The 7,958-nt window shown below is 47.4% G+C and overlaps 1 long non-coding RNA gene across 1 annotated transcript; it reads right to left on the reverse strand.

The window, feature by feature from the left end:
* Positions 1-518: 518 nt before the first annotated feature.
* LOC142818551 (uncharacterized) lies at positions 519-1,308 on the reverse strand. The gene is made up of 2 exons (XR_016350693.1): positions 1,149-1,308; positions 519-1,025 (listed from the first exon to the last, which is right to left on the reverse strand). It is a non-coding gene; the product is annotated as an uncharacterized LOC142818551 (long non-coding RNA).
* Positions 1,309-7,958: the final 6,650 nt, after the last annotated feature.

The following is a 7,958-nucleotide window of genomic DNA, read 5'->3' on the forward strand; positions in this document are numbered from 1 at the left end:
GCAGCGGCTGAATCAGGACGCCTGGGGCAGAGCAGCTGGGGTGCTGCTGGGTTGGTCCAGTAGCGCCGAGGAGCGGCCGCGCTACTGGACCAACCCAGCAGCACCCGAGCTGCTCTGCCCCAGGCGTCCCCAAGTCAGCCGCTGCTGAAACTGACCAGCGGCTGACTACAGGAAGCCTGAGGCAGAGTTGCTCTGCCCCGGGCTTCCTGGAATCAGCTGCTGATCAGTTTCAGCAGCAGCTGACTTGGGGACGCCTGGGTTTCTTAAGTTGAATCTGTATGTAAGTCGGAACTGGTGTCCAGATTCAGCCGCTGTTGAAACTGATCAGTTTCAGCAGCGGCTGACGCCAGTTCCGACTTACATACAGATTCAACTTAAGAACAAACCTACAGTCCCTATCTTGTACGTAACCCGGGGACTGCCTGTATACAGATTTGGCAGGAGGGGAGTAAGGCGATGATATGGGAATTGCCAGGAACAGGGAGAGGAGTTGCCCCAGGATATAACACATGACACTGTTAGAAGGTTGGCAGCACATCACTTTTTGAGTGGAGGCTGGTGCAAGGCAATCATCTGTGGGTTAGTTTGCTACCGGATCACAGAAGAAGGCCAAGAGATGCACAGCACTCACTGTCCAGAGGTCCACAAGAATTCCTACAAATAGTTGCAATGCTGTAGAGGAGCCTGCTAGCCCAGTCCTGGACTACTTCAAAGAAGCTGTTTCCCATGTGGACATGAAGTCACAGCAGGCTTTAACACGAGGGCCTGGAACAGGAACACATTGGTGAAAGTTAAAGCGAGCAGAGGCACATCACAAGGTAAGAGGGAAGAGGGAAGTGACTGGATAAAAAACCAGACCAGTCCCTGCAAGGTGAGGGGCACGGTTAAGCTTCCACTGGCTTTGCTGAGAATTGAAGGTGTGGGAAGTTCTCATCAGCATTCAGGATCTGGCTCGTAGGTTGTCCATTGAAGTCATATTCCCAAAGGTGTATGCCTATGCTGCAGTTAGATATTCCGTGGCTGACCTGTGTGAGGTGCAGAGTAGACATGCCCATGGAGACCAGTAAATAGCAAAACTGCCATTGTGAGCAGGAAAAGATCATTCGGGCATGTCTACACTACATGGAAGATTGACGCTGACTACATACCTCATTTCAATCTCCTTCCATCAGTTGATCTTCCAGGGTTCAATTTTGTATAGACCCTCTAGATCAGGGGTTCCCAACCTTTTTCGGTCCCCGTACCTCCTTGGCTTTTAGTAAATCTTCCCGTAAAGGAAGAAGGGTGACAAAATTGGGCTTTACTTTAAACCAGTGGTTCCCAAACTTTTTGGCATCACGCCCCCTTTTTGATTTTTGAGAAACCCTCATGATCCCCCCTCCAATAGCAGCAAAACTTGTTGAGCAAAAAAAAAAAAGGAACTGACCAGGGCCAAAAAACAAAAATAGCAGCACAACTTGGGGGGAGGGGGAGGATCGATAGGGGGGCTGGGTTGCCTCGCGCCCACCAGTTTGGGAACCCATGCTTTACACCTTATGGGTCACTCACTGCAGCCTGAAGAGAAAGACTGGGATGGGTCTTCCTTTCTCTGTGCCCTGCTCGGCCACTCAGCAAAGCGCTGACACAGGACACAATAACATGGTTACAGTGATTGCAGAGCGTGCCTGAAGTGACTGCTAGTAGGATGTTTAATCGGGATGGGCAAACTGCTTGGTGGCCTGGTCCAGGAGTCTTGTCAGTCACTTCAATGGGAACAGGAGCAGGCCCCAGGTTTGTATCTGCTGCGTGAACTCCAAATCAACATTGGCATCATGGCAACATGTTGGAATACTGACACAAGAAGAGACTGTGCCTTAGTGGCTTCTCTCTAAAGCATGGAAGGGGGGACAAGCTGCTTTCTCATGCAAAAAGCCCTATCAGTCTCTGTCATGATCATGAGGGTTAGCTAGCATCCTGAGGACTAAAAGGTTAACTATGTCCCTTACCTAAACCAGGTGGCAGGCAGCCAATAGAAATGTAGGTAGGAATTTCAAACTGGGACAAAGGAATTTTTGGGTTCTTCCCTCCTTTGTCTCTAGGGCAGTTTCTCTCCATCTACCGAGGGGGATAGACAGAATGTCTCCCTCCAAGAGTAGACTCTTCACTCTTCTGTAAGTAGGGTAAAGTTTAGATAAATCCGTTAGGTTTTATTGTTTTATGGTTTGGGAAATGGGATCTGTTGTATGTGCATTTGAAAATGCTTTTTGCTCTCTTTTGTAACTAAGCTCCTGGCCCATGGTGGGTTTCTCCTCCATGAGTATATTACTTTGTGACTTTTCCATCTAGTCATTATGCTTGCAACAGGAATAACTGCTAATAAAAGTTCTTTCTCTTTTCTTTTCTTAACCTGGCATTGGTTAATTTTTGTGTCCTGGTTTGTACTTTAGGGGTGAGATTTCCCAAGTGATCTCTCCCCTGATTTTTTTTATGAGTACTTAGGTGGTAGCAACGGGATTTTATCCCCAAAATCTAGGTTGTTAAGATTTTGGGGGGAAGTTTTATACCAAAGCCTGGTAGATAAGGTTTTTGGGTACTTTTGCTGGCCCCCACTCCTGCATTTATCGTGCCAGAGTGGGGAAGGAGCCATGACAGTCTTCCACTGTGTGCACCTTCCAGAGTTTGCTCCCTCTTGGGGAAACATTGCTGGGGGATGTTAATATAAATGTATTTAAGTCACAGAGGTTAAATGAGTGAGCCAAATGGCTGACAAGGTTTGGGACATCAGCATTGAGCTTACTATACATTTTAGAAATGTGCATCTGTCTGTCCGTCCATCTGTGTTCAAGAACTCCTCCTGAACAGTGAGCGCTAGGGCCACCAAATTTGGTAGGCAGCTTCCTCTTATTGTAACGGAAAGCAACGTCAGGGCCCGGATAATAGGATGTGGGTAGAATTTGATTGTTTCTCAGAAAATGGAAAGGGCGGGTCTGGTAGGAGGGGCAGTTATACTGTTGAATGACCACAGGGAGAAGCAAGAGGCCAGAGATGGAGACCGAGACAGCTATAACCCCATTAGGCAGGGGTGGTGAAAGGGACAACTATCTACTTGTGCTTCAGAGAGGTTGCCTAAAATTTGTGTGTCTGTCTGTCCCCCAGGCAGAGGACACGGATCCCTCCCCTGGCTGTGCCCGTTGCAGCTGTGGAGGCCATGGAGAGATGCTTCTCATCTGGATCCAAGCTGCTGCGGTGACAGAGGGTTGAGATAGTCCTTTCTCCCCAGGGCAGCCTACATACTGAACCTCTCATTCCCAACCCCACCCCAGAACAATTTAAATGAAGAAAAACAACACTTATTTGAGTTAAGGACCAAGCAAGACCAGATAAATCTTCTAGTAATATCATAATAGACTAGCATAGTGAATCTGATCATGTCTTTCTACGGGCTGGCTCTCGTGAGGACAAAAATCTGCTATTTACAATTAAAAGAATTCTCCTTTAGCTATAGTGAAAAGAGGTCTGTACTTTTTGGTGCCAAAGCCTACAAGTTCAATACCCCTTGAGAATCGTGTCACTGATCAAAAAATAGAAAGTTGAACTGACTAATTTAGTTTCATTGTCTAAGCTGAGACATGTGCAACAATATGCATATACAGTGGATAGTCCATTAAACTTCTATAATTCTATCCATGTAAACAATTCCTGAAGTGAACCAAGCTGTGCACGGTGTTGCAGAAAAACCAGACCCCCTGCAAAATTCACTGGCTTCTAGTGATGTTATTACCTCAAAGTCCATTCCAGGTTCACTGTAGGGTTGGCCACAGCTCTGGCACCTTATGAATGAATCAGGGCCCCAAAATTATTAAACATTTTAGTCATACAAACATGAGACAAATGGGGGTTGCCTGCACTGACCCCAGGCAAAATGAGGTGAGTTGTGCTGCCAGGTGGATACCAGGATGTAAAGGGACACACAGAGACACTGGGCCTTCATATGTATACTGGATTTAACCCTCAGCTGGAATCACTGGAAGTTCAGAGAAGGGCCAGACCTACTGCCCACTACTCAGGAGGCAGTGCCCTACCCTTTAAGACAGGGCTATTCAACACGCGGCCCATTTGTTTGCAGCCTATGGTGCGGTTTGGGTTTACGCAGGGCTCAACATGAGGCCTGCGGGTGGGATCCTTTGAACATGGCCTCCACTGGGAACACGCTCCGCAATGGTGAGTCAATATAACGGTCTTCTGTTGATATGTCTTTAGTAGTTAAATTCCTGGACAGTCATTGCTCATTACAAGTGCTGTCATAGGGTGGAAATTGGGTAAATATTGCATTTTATAATATCACAGAACTGACTTAAATGGGGCCTGTGTGTTATGTAGTCTTGCCTTAATTTTAGTATTCATGCCCGTGTAAAATAAGCTATTTGCATCTATTTGCATATCTATTGGCATGTATATGCAACCACACTTAAGTTGCAGCCCTCATCATGTGCTGTGAGTATCACTGTGGCTTCAGGGCTTCCACAGTTGAGTAGCCCTGCCAAAGGGGTTGAGAACAGAGAGCAGAAGGCTGGAGCAGATTTTGGCAGGTTTAGAGGAAGATAATGAGCAGCTTTCCCTTGGTCTTGATTGATGTTCGTTAATTATTTCCATCCATGTGCAGAATAAGTTTTGTTATGTGCTGCGAGGCATGTGTTGATATGCACCACCAGTAGAAACACATGCTGTGGGCACTCTGTTAATCAGCTGGATGGCATTTAAATCACTTTTGGGCAGCTGTCCAAGCACTCAGTTTACAAGGAACACTGGCCTCATCTCTTTCTACTACACATTCTCCTGCTTCCCAAGCCACAGAAGCCCAGATTCTCAAAGATATATAAGCGCCTAACTTCACCAGAAAGCAGTGACAGGAGCCTAAGTACTTTGGAGGTTTCTTCAGTGTCAGAGGGAGGGGCCTTTGTCATTGTTTGGACCAAAGGAATGGTTTTCCTCTTCCTTCCTCAAAGAGTAGAAGGGTTTGATGGGGCCCTAAAGCCACCATGGTACTGATAGACCAGTATTGGGTCCAAACAAGACTGCTGACAGTGGGAAGTAGCAAAGGGGGAAGTTATCCTGGGGCTCAGGAATTTAAAAGGACTCAGGGCTCCAGGACACCACTACCACAGTAGCAGCAGACACTGGAGCCCTGGGCCCTTTAAATTGCCACTGGAGCCGAATGCAGCTAAGTCCTGGTGACACTGAGAGTAGGCCGAGGGAAGCTAGCCCCCGGCCCCACCCCTTCCACCGGAGGCCCTCCACTTTCAGGGCGGAGCCTAGCCACCTCCCACATTGCCCCGGGCCCAGAAAAGTCTGTGGCCAGTCCTGGATCCAAATGTCAACGAGATTGGTGAGAATCCTAGAACTGGAAGGGACCTTGAGAGGTCATCGACTCCTGTCCCCTGCCCTCACGGCAGGACCAAGCACCATCTAGATCATCCCTGACAGGAATCTGTCTAACCTGCTCTTAAATATCTCCAGTGATGGAGATTCCACAATCCCCATAGGCAATTTATTCCAGTGTTTAACCAGCCTGACAGCTAGGAAGTTTTTCCTAATGTCCAACCTAAACCTCCCTTGCTGCAATTTAATCCACTGCTTTTTGTCCCATCCCGAGGCCAAGGAGAACAATTTTTCTCCCTCCTCCTTATAACATCCTTTTAGGTACTTGAAAGAAGTAATGTAGATTCCCTGTAAAAGAAATGTTGATTTTTACCACTTTAAGACAAGAGAAGGGAGGGTTCACTAAATAAAATGAATCTGTGTATTACTCAGTGGTGGGTGTACTTAATAGGGCCAGAACACTTATTTCCCCCGAATTAAAAATGCATCTATATTTGGGCCAAAATCTGCATGGAAATGCTTGGAGGGCAAATCTGGAATAACTCATAAATTGACGTCCATGCTGCCTCAACAGAACCCTCTTTGGCAGTAGGAACAGCCCATCCAAAAGCAGAATTTGACCCAAAAGCTCTGACTTGGATCTGTGCCCCTTATGGGGCGTGGTTTCTCAGTTACTCAGCTTCTTCATTTGGGTCAGGTACACTGGAAGGGGGGGTGGCGAGGAGTGGTTAAATAGCTATATGTGACCTTTGCCCCCCTTGTACTCTGGGGCCAACAGTCTGTTCAACACCCCCCACTCTCCATATGCTGGTACAGCCTTAAAGTCCCCTACATGGTAGGGATGTGAATGTTTAACTAATGTTTAACTCGTTTAATGGGTGAGGCTTACTGGTTAAGATTAACCAGTGGGAGCCTGCAACCCCATTCCACCCTTCCTATTAATTGGTTAACCGGTTAATCAATGGCTGTGTCTAGACTGGCCAGTTTTTCCAGAAAATCAGTCGCTTTTCCGGAAAAACTTGCCAGCTGTCTACACTGGCCGCTTGAATTTCTGCAAAAGCACTGATGATCTCATGTAAGATTGTCAGTGTTTTTGCGGAAATACTATGCTGCTTCCGTTCGGGCAAAAGTCCTTTTGCACAAAACTTTTGCGCAAAAGGGCCAGTGTAGACAGCCGATATTTGTTTTCCGCAAAAAAGCCCCGATAGTGAAAATGGCGATCAGGCCTTTCTTGGGGAAAAGTGCGTCTAGATTGGCCACGGACGCTTTTCTACAAAAAGTGCTTATGCGGAAAAGCGTCCGTGCCAATCTAGACGCGCATTTCTGGAAAATCATTCCAGTCTAGACGTAGCCAATTTGTTTAACAGGTAAACCAATTAAACAGGATTTTATATCCCTACTACAGGGCCAGAGAAACAGAAGATATCCATAGTGCAGTGCATCCTGGGCATGCCCTATCCCAGCGGCTGGAAGCGGGGGCTAGGGAAGAGTGCCACCTCCATACCTGCCAGGAAGTCTCCCTGAACAAGAAGCATTCTCAGGGGGGCATTTGAGCCCATTTTGTGATCCTTTCATAATGCTAGAGCAGCACAAAGGGGGTTTGGTATATCCGGAAGTGCAACCTGGATGGGGGTGAGGGGTGGGGGCAAAGGTAGATAAGTGGGACTATCTGCCTGAGTGAACATTTGGGAGGATTAAGGCTGTAATCATACCCAGGCTAGCTCTGAGGGTGTCATGAACAGAATGACCTGAGCAGAGCTATAGTTCCCTCCACAGAATTCATGGGGGTGGGGGACTATGAGGTGCCACTGAGCCACCAGACAACTGAGGGGATTCTAGCAAGGGACTCCTGATGTAAGGAAAGTCACCACACCCTCCCACTTAATTCCCCCACTCTCTGGAAATGTTATTTCAGATCTGGGGAATGCTGGTTTCTGATGACTCTCTCAAAGCCCTGGGTTGCCTCCTCATTGGGTTGTAGATGGGAGCCTGGGGGAGTTTTGCCTGCTTTTAACATTCCTCCCTGTCTCTTCAATTCTTCCAGGGGGGTTTCAGCACAAAGGGGTGGAAGGCAGTGGGATGAGGCAGGGCAGAACTAGCCTGGCTCGTGCAGACTTTTCCCCCTCCCCAAACTATGGGCAGAAACAGTGCAACTTAATGCAGCCTGAACCTTCCCTTCCAAGTGCAGAACCTCTCTGATAAAGGGAAATCCCCAAAGGATTTGTGGACAAAAAAATCATGGCATGTAGACTAGCAAAACAGAGGACTTCAAAGCTGGTGTAGAGAGCCTCTGGCCCCTGGTGCCTCCTCCAAGATCCAAGCCATTCCAGGACGACAGTTGATTTTGGGGGACCAAAATCCCAAGTTAAATGAGATAACTCAGACCCTCCACACCCAATGGAAAAATTCAAGGAAACGCAACAAGCTGGAACTCTTTGAGGCTCATAGTTTGTTTGGATGTATAGTTTGCCAGTGAAATTTCACTCTTCGGCAGAGTTGTATTTATTTTTCTCCAGGCCACGGACTCTAGAAATCTCTCTTGAGTAATTACAAACAGCAGCATCGCCGAACCGCCCATGCACCGGTGGAAAATATGGGCC

This window comes from Pelodiscus sinensis, chromosome 15, assembly GCF_052426305.1.
Source record: "Pelodiscus sinensis isolate ZL-2025 chromosome 15, ASM5242630v1, whole genome shotgun sequence".
In the NCBI taxonomy this organism is placed as follows: domain Eukaryota; kingdom Metazoa; phylum Chordata; order Testudines; family Trionychidae; genus Pelodiscus; species Pelodiscus sinensis.